Source organism: Delphinapterus leucas, chromosome 14 (genome assembly GCF_059928025.1).
Source record: "Delphinapterus leucas isolate spDelLeu-1000000601 "Yukka" chromosome 14, BTC_Dleu_Yukka2, whole genome shotgun sequence".
Taxonomy (NCBI): Eukaryota; Metazoa; Chordata; class Mammalia; order Artiodactyla; family Monodontidae; genus Delphinapterus; species Delphinapterus leucas.
This window is the reverse complement of record NC_143142.1, coordinates 26237489-26249540: the sequence shown is the minus strand read 5'-3', so window position 1 is coordinate 26249540 and position 12052 is coordinate 26237489.

Genomic DNA, 12052 nt, shown 5'->3' with positions numbered 1-12052 from the left:
TGATTATTTTCTTTTTCTTCCCCGCCTATTAGTTTGCTTCTGCAATACTAATAAAATAGTGTTCACATCCCCATTATAATTTTCCATGCCACATTATTTATTTATTTTTATTTATTTATTTGGCTGTGCCAGGTCTTAGTCGCGGCACGTGGGATCTTCGTTGTGGTGTGTGGGATCTAGTTCCCCCACCAGGGATCAAACCCAGGCTCCCTGTATTGGGAGCACAGAGTCTTAACCATTGGACCACCAGGGAAGTCCCATGCTACACTATTTAAAATATCAACTTACTAATCACTTCTTTCTGAGGGTGACATCTCTAAACGAGGCTTGGCTGCCATATCCAGAAGCTCTACGGACCCCTCTAGAAAACACTGGCCAACGTTACTCCAGTGTTTTAAAGTGTGGTCATGGTCCCCCTGGCATTTTCTAATTTAGTTTTAATTGCTCTACCACCTCTTTTATAAAATGTCTACTTTCATGTCACTTGAGCTAGAAGGCAGATTTTCTTGTTTCCTCTGGATTTCAGAGCATTCTGGAGTGCCTTTAGTGAAATTCACTCAGGGGAACACTGATTCCCCTCTCACACTTATCTCGAAGAAGTCAGTTCTGTGCAACCCTTTAGTCCCGGGGCGGGGGGGTCACCAAATTTTTCTGTAAAGGTCCAGATAGTAAATATTTTAGGCTTTACAGGACAAGAGGAAAATCAAGAAATATGTAATCCTGCTCCAGTCTCCTGCTTCTCCTCACTGGCTCCTGTAGAAAATCCTCTAAAACAGGAGCATCTTAATACCTCACAGTATTTGCACCACCTGTTTTACCTATCTGGAATGTTCTCTTGTCTAATGACAAAAAATTTTTTCTACAATTTTTTTGAAAATGAAATTCAAAATATTATAGTAATTGAGTGTAACTTTTTTATAATCCAGGTATACTGATGAGAATAATGGAATTCTTTTGAGATAATATTTTGCTTAATTGGGTTTCAAAATCCATGACCCTGTCATCAGATATTGAGCTGTCAATGCTGAGCTGTAATGAGACTTTGTATATTTCATCTTTGAAAATGTCTCTCAGCCAGATGGTACTGCCAATGCTGCATGATTTTAATTGAGCATATTCATTGTGGGATGGCATGTATAGAATTATCTTAGATTCTTCTCTGGATATTTGCCTTTTAGCTTGTTTTTACATTGCAGTTTAATCCTCTTCAGTTGAAGGTTGGGTGGAAACTCCTCAATTGCCCAATTAAATAGATTTTGAAATATGGAAATTTCCATTGCACTTGGCATCAAGTTCTGAAAAATTCTGCTGGAACTGTAGTTGGAGCTCAGAAAATATATCTGCTGCAAATTTGTGTGAGAATGAGATCTTGCTTCTTGTTTTAACTTTTGACAGCACAGGAAGTGTATAAAGCAGCTTAACATTCCGTGTGATTCAAAACAACATTAGTTATTGTCAAAATGACTGCCGCGGTATACATTTCACATATAAGCACTGTTTTTCCCTGTCATCTTATTTTATTTTACTTTTTGTTTTTGTTTTTTGGCCTCACTACGTGGCTTATGGGATTTCCTGAACCAGGGATTGTGAGCCTTGGCCCTCAGCAGTGAGCGTGCAGAGTCCTAACCGCTGGACTGCCAGGGAATTCCCATGCCCTGTCATTTTAGGTTGAATTCACTGAGAAACATTATCAAGTCTGTAGCAAAAACTAATTTCCAAGGCCATTAATTATTCAGTGATAATGGTTTAGAATGGTGCTCTGTTGTGAAAAATTTCAGCCTTGGCTCTGAACTGAAAAAAACTGCAATAAAACTTGATCACTGCTAAGCCATCAAACTGCTATGTGGTGGGGCAATTCAGGCTATTCAGCTTCTAATTCTAACAAAAATTCACAGATCTGATGATGGATTAAAAACAACAGCAAAGGAAGTGGGTAACTCTAGTTCAATAACACATGAATCAAATATTTTCTGCAAATTAGCTCCTGATGAGTAATTTGAGTACAATGAATAACCATAGGCTCTAAACACCTTACATTTTCTAGAGCTTTATAAATTTGTCCAAGTAGGCCTCTTTCTGCTTCACACATTTTTATCTCCAGCAAACTTAACACATCTTAGTAGATTCCCCTTCAGGCTGTGTCTAATTAGTGATTTCTCATATTTTCTGAAAATATTCTTGCCACTAGTTGTTCTGTGCAAACTCTTCAAAGAGACTTATTCTTTTTCTTTTTTAAAGATTTTTCTTGATGTGGACCATTTTTTAAAAAGTCTTTATTGAATTTGTTACAATACTGCTTTTGTTTTTTTATGTTTTGGTTTTTGGGCTGCGAGGCATGTGGGATCTCAGTTTCCTGACCAGGGATCAAATCCACACCCCCTGAATTGGAAGGTGAAGTCTTAACCACTGGGCCACCAGGGAAGTCCCAAAGAGGCTTATTCTTTGGTGACATCAAACTCAGCAGTGACACCTCAAATAAAAGCAACTGGACAGTATTGGTGACATCTATCAACTCATTGATAATCAAGGAAAATCACTCACAGTAATTTGTCCTGTTTTTTGTTTTTGTTTTTGTTTTGCTGCACCAAGCAGCTTGTGGGACCTTAGTTCCCCTACCAGGGATCGGGCCCACGGCAGTGAAAGCACCAAGTCCTAACCACTGGACCGCCAAGGAATTCCCTATCCTGTTCTCTAATTGACCATTGATGGTGTTCCCAATATCCTCAAGCCTTTGAGCAACTTTCTCACTGAATGTCTAAAGCAAGTTTATTTTATCTGGATACCTTTCTTTGGCTGCTGAAATCAACACAATTCAATTAACTTAGTATCAGTAAGTGGCTCTCTCTGGCTAACAAATCAGACACTTGGAAACCCACTTTGGTGGCAACCTCATTTTCATTTTTTATTTTTGTGAAGAAATTCCAGTGAGATATTCCATCTGAAATTTTCTATTTTTTTCTAACTGTTGGTTTCCTCTGAGTTGGGAATACAATGATGACTGCTTTAGTCTAAGTTGTTGTGTATTGCATTCTTTTAGCACAGATGGAGTGTCATTGCATCATCAACCCAATGTTTTGCTGTCGACTTCAATAACAAAATAATCTACACTCCACTTTACCTTAAAATTGTGATATTCAAAGTCTGATTTTCTTCTTTTGACAATGGATGTGCACTGGCAATAAAAAAATAAGATGCTGTGAGACAGTGATGACGTGGCATTCAAAACGCTGTTGAGTCATCACTGCAGAGGATGAGAGCAGCTCACCCGGCCTCTGTCACACTGCTCAGATCTGCCATTGCAGTGCAAAAGCAGCCACAGACGACATGTGGCTTTATTCCAATGGATGTGAGTGTAGCTTTTTTTTTCCTGGAAATTTTATTTTATTTAAAAATTTTTATTGGAATATAGTTGATTCACAATGTTGTGTTAGTCTCAGCTGTACAGCAAAGTGAATCAGTTATACGTGTACATATATCCACTGTTTTTTAGATTCTTTTCCAATATAGGTCATTACAGAGTATTGAGTAGAGTTCCCTGTGCTGTACTGCTATACAGTAGGTCCTTGTTGTTTGTCTGTTTTATATATAGTAGTGTGTATATGTCAATCTCCATCTCCCAACTTATCCCTCCCCCCCTTACCCCCTGGTAACCACAAGTTTGTTTTCTACATCTGTGACTCTACTTCTGTTTTGTAAATAAGTTCATTTGTACCCTTTTTTTTAGGTTCCTCATATAATAAATTCCTCATATTTGTCTTTGACTTAACTTGGTATGATAATCTCTAGGTCGATCCATGTTGCTGCAAATGGCATTATTTTTTTATTTTTTATGACTAATATTCCATTGTATATATGTACCACATCTTTATCCATTTTTTATGACTAATATTCCATTGTATATATGTACCACATCTTTATGCATTTTTTATGACTAATATTCCATTGTATATATGTACCACATCTTTATCCATTTATCTGTCGATGGACATTTAGGTTGCTTCCATGTCCTGGCTATTGTAAATAGTGCTGCAATGAACATTGGGGTGCATGTATCTTTTCAAATTATGGTTTTCTCCAGGTATATGCCTAGGAGTGGCATTGCTGGGTCATATGGTAGTTCTTTTTTTTTTGGCTGCACAGCGCGGCATGTGGGATCTTAGTTCCCTGACCAGGGATTGAAACTTTGCCCTCTGCAGTGGAAGCACAGAGTCTTAACCACTGGACCACCAGGGAAGTCCCTGTTTGTAGATTTTTTTTGATGATGATCGTTCTAACTGGTATGAGGTGATACCTCATTGTAGTTTTGATTTGCATTTCTCAATTAGTGATGTTGATCATCTTTCCATGTGCTTTTTGGCCATCTGTAAGTGTAGCTTTGTCCACAAAAACTTTATTTATGGGCCCTGAAATTTGAATTTCACATACTTTTGTTGTGTCATGAAATATCCTTCTTTTGATTTTTCTTCTCCAACCGTGTAAAGACGTAAAACTATTCTTTGCTCACAAGCCACACAAAAACAGTCAGTGGGCTGGATTTGGCCCATGGATTTGCCATCTTTAGACCAAAAATCTTCCATATTGAATGTGTACCTTTTGTCCTGCTCCCAGTATGACCCAGGATTTCTAATAGATATTCTCGTCCCTGAAACAGACCCCTGGTTTCAACCACACACCCCTGATAAATACATTCAGTACTGGTTTGCTTCTTACTCCGTCTCTATGTCTGGTCAGTTCTCTGTTTCACAGTATTTATCCCCAGATAGCCTGGCACATGATTCCTTGTTACATCCACAGCACCATCAACACTCATCCCAGACGGAGCTCCCTCATCCAGGTATAGGATTACATCCACAAAGACTGACTTGAGCTACCAGAGTTAGGTTCTAGAATACAGAGCATGGGCCAAATATTACCCACACCTGCAACACAAAACTACTTCTCTAATCCCTCGTTCCATCTGAGACTGAGGCAAAAAGCAGCGATTCTTAACTCTTGCTAACATTTCATCACCTGGGTGGCATAAAATGAAAAGCTCAGGCCTCATCTCAAGAGACTAATTTAATTGAATTGACATGGGGAGACCTGAGTACTGTATTTTAAAAAATATGTAATGCATTCATATGGTTCAAATACAAAAATGATACAAATGATATTCATTGAGAAGTCTTATTCCCACCCCATCTATCTTGGAGGTCCCTGTGTTTTACCATTAAAAAAAAAATTTACTTATTAAGGCCACCCCGGGTCTTAGTTGTGGCACGTGGGATCTTCATTGTGGCACGTGGGATCTTTAGTTGTGGCACGCGGACTTAGTTGCGGCACACATGTGGGATCTAGTTCCCTGACCAGGGATTGAACCAGGACCCCCTGCACTGGGAGCATGGAATCTTACCCACTGGACCACTAGGGAAGTCCCTGTTTTACCATTTTTATTTGCCTCTTGTGTATTATACAAGTGTTTCTTTATGCAAGTAAAAAGAAGAATATTTTTATTTTCCCCCATTCTTACACTAAAGGAAACATTTTATCCACTCTTCTGGATCTGGCTTTAAAAAAAATCTAATGAGATATCCTGGAAATATTTCCATATGAGTATGTAGAGAACTTTTTGTTTGTTTGTTTTTACATTTGCATGCTATTCCATTGTGAAGATATACCGTAGTTTATGTAACCAGCCTCCACAGACAGATATTCAAATTATTTCCAAACTTTTGTTGTTACAAACAATGTCACAATGTATAACTGTATTTGTATGCCTGTAATTTCACATGTATACAGGTGTCTTAATCTGTTTGGGCTGTTAAACTACCATAGACTGGGTGGCCTATAAACAGAAATTCAATTCTCATAGTTCTGGAAGCTGCAAAGTCAAGGATCAAGGTGCTGGCAGATTCGGTGTCCGGTGAGGGCCCACTTCCTGGTTCCTGTGTCCTCACATGGTGGAAGGGGCAAGGGAGCTCTCTGGGGTCTCTTTGGTAAGGGCACTAATTCCATTCATGAGGGCTCCACCCTCATGACCTAATCACCTCCCAAAGACCCCACTTCCAAATACCATCATCATATTGGGGATTAGGTTTCAACTTACGCATTTTGGGGGGACACAAACATTCAGTCTATAAGAGCAGGTCTTTCTGTGAATGAATTCCCAGAAATGGGACTGCAGATTAAAGGACATATGCACATCCACAGATATGGTCAAATTGCCCTCTGTAACACACTGTTTTGTCCTTCAGCAGTAACAGAAGAGAAAAGCTGTTTCCCCACAGCTTCATGAACAGTGTGTGTCAGACCAGGCTGGGTGTATGCAACAGTGGCTTCATACAAGAAGGGTTTATTTCTGACTCAGTCATAGACAGGGCATGTTCCTCTGAGCATCGACTCAGCAATCCACGCTGGTGGAAGCACCACGGTCCCGAGGCTACACCAAGCACAACACTTGAACTTCCCACTATTGTTGAATTGGGGAGCAGAACTGGAGAGTCTCTTTAGCTGAATAGCACCAGCTATTAAATGTTTCATCCCAGAGGAAGTAGGTTAATTCTGCTTGCATTTTACGGACGAGGATGAGTCACATGACAAGCCTAAATGAAGAGAGAGCAGGAATTGCATTCTCTCCATATTCTCAGAAGTAGAGGAGAACCGGATATTGGTGTAATTATATGTCCAACTTTCAGATTCTTGCAACCTGATAGGTGGAAAAAATGTTCAGAGTAGTTTAATTTTGCATTTCTCTTATTAGGAGTGAGATTGAGAATCTTTTCATATGTCAGAATTTTCTGAAGCCCCTAGCTAATTCTAATGTGCAGCCTGATTTGTACTTCCTGGAGATTTCCTGCTCAGTTTTGACTTTCCATCTGAGAGAAATACCTTTTCCCTTCCACAATGAGTAGGACAATGGTAATTGACTTGTCCTGCAGCTGAAACCCTGCCTTTTAAGTAATAGTAGTAGTTTGATTCTCATTCTAAGATAACTTTCAATCTACAATATAGCATTTATGCCATACTTAGGTCCCATTATTACGGGAGGCAGGGTGGCCATTCTGTAATAGAGCCAGAACTAGAGATTTTTGCCTGAAAAAAACTAGGACTCTGGCTTACCTGCTGCGAGAGTCTTGCATCACATCCTGGGATTACCACCTCTATTTGAGGGACAAAGTTTCTTAAAATAGCTTTTCCTTGTGCTCTCATCTCTATATGGGAACATCCTTTTATTTTTTAATTTTATTTGAAGTTTTTTATTATTATTATTTTTTTGGCTGCACCTCGAGGCTTGTATGTGGGATTTTAGTTCCCCAACCGGGGATTGAACCTGGGCCCTTGGCAGTGAGAGTGCAGAGTCCTAACCAGTGGACCGCCAGGGAATTCCCAGGGAACATCCTTTTAATGATGTAGGTGGTGGACAGAAAACTTCAATACTTTTCCTCACACAAAACGAAACCTTCAAAAGCTAGCCTGGGGCTTCCCTGGTGGCGCAGTGGTTGAGAGTCCGCCTGCCGATGCAGGGGAGACAGGTTCACACCCTGGTCCGGGAAGATCCCACATGCCGCGGAGCGGCTGGGCCCGTGAGCCATGGCCGCTGAGCCTGCGCGTCCGGAGCCTGTGCGCATGAACCCTTTTTTTTCCTACTCAGGTCCCTCTTTACACATTTCAGTTTCCTACCCATCATAATAGCAGTTCCTCTGAACATCTTGGCTTCTGAAAATGAAGACTTCGTTTTTGTTTAACCCCCCAGATCACCTAGGATCCTCTTAATTCCCAGTGCAAATCCTATTAAAAAGCAGTGATGACTCAGCTTGGGGTTCAACCCTCCTGCGATTAGGCAATCAGATGGCTCCATTCCTGCAGCTCTAGAATGACTCAGTGACCTTAGGAGAATTTACTTACCATGGACCCATGATATAACCATCTTTCCTAGGCCAGCTTTCCGCTGTGATGATTAGAAACCCTAATTCAAAATAGTCACAGCCGTAAGGGTATCTGTCATTCCCCATAACACAAGGGCTGTAGTCAGGCAGCTCAAGAACCAGGATGTCCAGACCCTGGGTCTGCTTCTCTGATTTTCTTAAAATAAATTTATTTATTTTATTTATCTATTTTTGACTGCGTTGGGTCTTCATTGCTGCACGCGGGCTTTCTCTGGTTGCAGAGAGCGGGGGCTACTCTTTGTTGCAGTGCACGGGCTTCTCATTGCAGTGGCTTCTTGTTGCGGAGCATGGGCTCTAGGTGCAGCAGGCTTCAGTATTTGTGGCACATGGGCTCAGTAGTTGTGGCTCACGGGCTTAGTTGCTCTGCAGCATGTGGGATCTTCCCAGACCAGGGCTCGAACCCGTGTCCTCTGCATTGGCAGGCGGATTCTTGACCACTGTGCCACCAGGGAAGTCCTCCTCTGATTTTCTTGGTCTAAATACCTTCAGATTTTGGCTTCATCCTCTGGCTGGCGGCTAGGTGGCTGCAATTACCCCAGGCCTCACCCAATCCAGTCATGACGAGGCCCAGTAGAGGAAGAACTGTTGTTCCTTTGTATCCCTTTTTAAGAGCAAAGAGCACTTCCTCTGGAAACCTCCAGAAAGATTCCCCTTCCCATCCCTGACCCATGACCCATTGGGTCGCATTCTCATTCTTAAAGCGACCGGGCAAGAGTGGGCCACCCTTGCCTGACTTGCACTGAACAAGACTGGGGCTTTGGCATCAGGAAGAAGAAAAATGACTTCTGGGTAGATATTCAAGAAAACCAGACTAAAACTGCCCCTTACCGGAATTCAGGAAAGAAGCCCTTTCTAAGATCCTGAGATAATGGACTTTTAGGGGGTGAATACACTTGGCCCATGTGTGCTGAGCATCTTCTGGGAGCTGGGGGGTGGTGCAAAGGTGAAAACCACACAGCCCTGCCTGGTGGTGCTCAGTCTACAGAGGACTAAGCACCAAGAGATCTTCTGATTTTAACCTGGCTTCTCCAATAGCCTTCCTGCAGGGAGGGAATGGGCTTTGCAGTGGTAGTGAGAATTTCACTCCCCCTCCCCAGTTTAACTGAGGCATAATTGACACATAACCTTGTAATAGTTTCAGGTGTACAACATGTTTCAATATATGTATATATAGTGAAATGATCACCGTGATAAATTTTTAAAATTTATTTTTACTTATTTATTTTTATTGGCATGTAATTGCTTTACAATGTTGTGTTAGTTTCTGTTGTACAATGAAGTGAATCAGCTATATGTATACCTATATCCTCTCCCTCCTGGACCTCCCTCCACCCGCCCCATCCCACCCATCTAGGTCATCACAGAGCACCGAGCTGAGCTCCCTTCATCATGATAAATTTGGTTAACAGACATCACCTCATATGTTTCAATTTTCTTTCTAATTTTTTTATCCCCTACTCCCAATTATCCCTCTCCCCCCATTTTTTTCTTGTGATGAGAACTTTTAAGGTTTATACTCGCAGCAAATTTCAAGTATGCAGCATACAAATACACAATCCAGTGTTAAGTACAGTTGCCATGCTGCCCATTACATCCCTAGAACTTATTTATAACTGGAAGTTTGTGCCTTATGACTACCTTCACCCATTTCACCCACCCCCATTCCCCACCTCTGGCAGCCACCACTCTGCTCTCTGTTTTTATTTTACTTTGTTATTTATTTGTTTTGGCTCCGCCACGTGACTTGCAAGATCTTAGTTCCCTGACGAGGGATCGACTGTGCCCCGTGCAGTGGAAGCACCGAGTTCTAAACACTGGACCGCCAGGGAAGAACCTGTTTTTGTTTTTTTTAGATTCCACATATAAATGAGATCATACAGTATTTGTCTTTCTCTGTCTGACTTATTTTACTTAGCATAATGCCTTCACGTTCCATCTATTTTATTGTAAATGGCAGGGTTTCCTTCTTTTTTATGGGTGAATAATATTCGGATGTGTGTGTATCTCGTATCTTCTTTTTCCATTCATCTGTCGATGGATACTTAGGTTGCTTCCACATCTTGGCTATTGTAAATAGTGCTGCAGTGAACATTGGGGTTCAGATACCTTTTCAAGATAGTGATTTCGTTTCCTTTGGATAAATACCCAGAAGTGGAATTGCTGGATCATATGATGGTTCTATTTTTAACTTTTTTAGGAACCTCCACACTGTTTTCCACAGTGGCTGCACCAGTTCACATTCCCACCAACCACGCACAGGGGTCTCCCCTTTTCTCCACATCCTCACCAACACTTTTTATTTGTTGTCTTTTTTTTTTTTTTTTTTTTTGCGGTACACGGGCCTCTCACTGTTGTGGCCTCTCCCGTTGCGGAGCACAGGCTCCGGACGCGGAGGCTCAGTGGCCATGGCTCACGGGCCCAGCTGCTCCGCGGCATGTGGGATCCTCCCGGACCGGGGCACGAACCCATGTCCCCTGCATCGGCAGGCGGACTCTCAACCACTGCGCCACCAGGGAAGCCCTTATTTGTTGTCTTTTTGATGACAGCCTTTCTGACGGCTATGAGGTGATATCTCACTGTGTTTTTTATTTATTTATTTATTTTTGGCTGCACTGGGTCTTCCTTGCTGTGTGCAGGCTTTCTCTAGCTGCGTCGAGCAGGGGCTATTCTTCGTTGTGGTGCGTGAGCTTCCCATTGCGGTGGCTTCTCTTGCTGTGGAGCATGGGCCCTAGGCACGCGGTCTTCAGTAGTTGTGGCATGTGGGCTTAGTTGCTCCGTGGCATGTGGGATCTTCCCGGACCAGGGATCGAACCCGTGTCCCCTGCATTGGCAGGTGGATTCTTAACCACTGTGTCACCAGGGAAGCCCCTCACCAGCACTTTTTGTTATCTTTTTGATGACAGCCTTTCTGACAGGTGTGAGGTGATAGCTCATTGTGGTTTTGACTTGGCGTTTCCCTGAAGGCTAGTGATGTTGAGCACATTTTCATGTACCCACTGGACAAGAATTTCACTCCCCTCTGGCCTTCGTTTTTTTTAAGCCATTCATTTATAGAAACCTGCTGAGTGCTCACCCTGCACTGGGCACAAGCTCCGGAGTCCCATCGACTTTACAGCTTACACTCCAGCTTAAATTGTTTGACAATTATATTTCTTGTTGTAAATGAGTAATTATGGCCTTCTAGCTCATTTTAAAAGTCGTTGTTGGGAATTCCCTGGTGGCCCAGTGGTTAGGACTCGGTGTTTTCACTGCTGGGGCCTGGGTTCAATCCCTGGTTGGGGAACTAAGATCCTGCAAGCCACGGGGTGCAGCCAAAAATAAATAAATAATAAAAAATAAAATAAAATAGTCATTGTTACTTTGGTGAGTCTCTGTAAGAAACTGGCCTGCTCTGGCCTGTGGGCCTGGAACCCCCACTTGGGGCTGCAGAAGTGGTATCATGTGCTAGCTCCCCTAAAAGTACTGTTGTTGTAACCGTGGTGGGAGCCAGAGCAGGTTTTTTGTTTTTGTTTTTTGCAGTATGCGGGCCTCTCACTGTTGTGGCCTCTCCCGTTGCAGAGCACAGGCTCCGGACGCGCAGGCTCAGTGGCCATGGCTCACGGGCCCGGCCGCTCCGCGGCATGTGGGATCCTCCCGAACCGGGGCACGAACCCGCGTCCCCTGCATCGGCAGGCGGACTCTCAACCACTGCGCCACGAGGGAAGCCCCAGAGCAGGTTTTTAAGTGGTGGGTTGGCATGATTAGCACCAGCCTGTCTCCAAGAACTGAAACTTCAAAGTAAAATGTTAAAAAAAAGTCAATCAAACCCTAGCAGAACTTGATTTTGACTTAATTTCTAAATGGCCTGGAGGTGCCCCTGGTTTGAGGTTTGTCTCTGGCCTCTGTGGGCCCAAAGCCCTAAAAGCCGCCTCTGTGGGGGAAGCAGTGTTGTGCACGTTCATGCGACTTGCTTCACTCCTGGCTCTTGGCCTACTTTCAAGTCGGGTCCTGCCTAGACTTCAGAATTCTTCTGGGAGAATCCGAGGCACTAAAGTGCAAAGATCCGTGTCAGTCATCCTCTGCTCCAAGCTCCAGGGCCAGCACCCACACTTCAGCCTGGTGATCCAATCAAGGAGCCAGACCCTCTC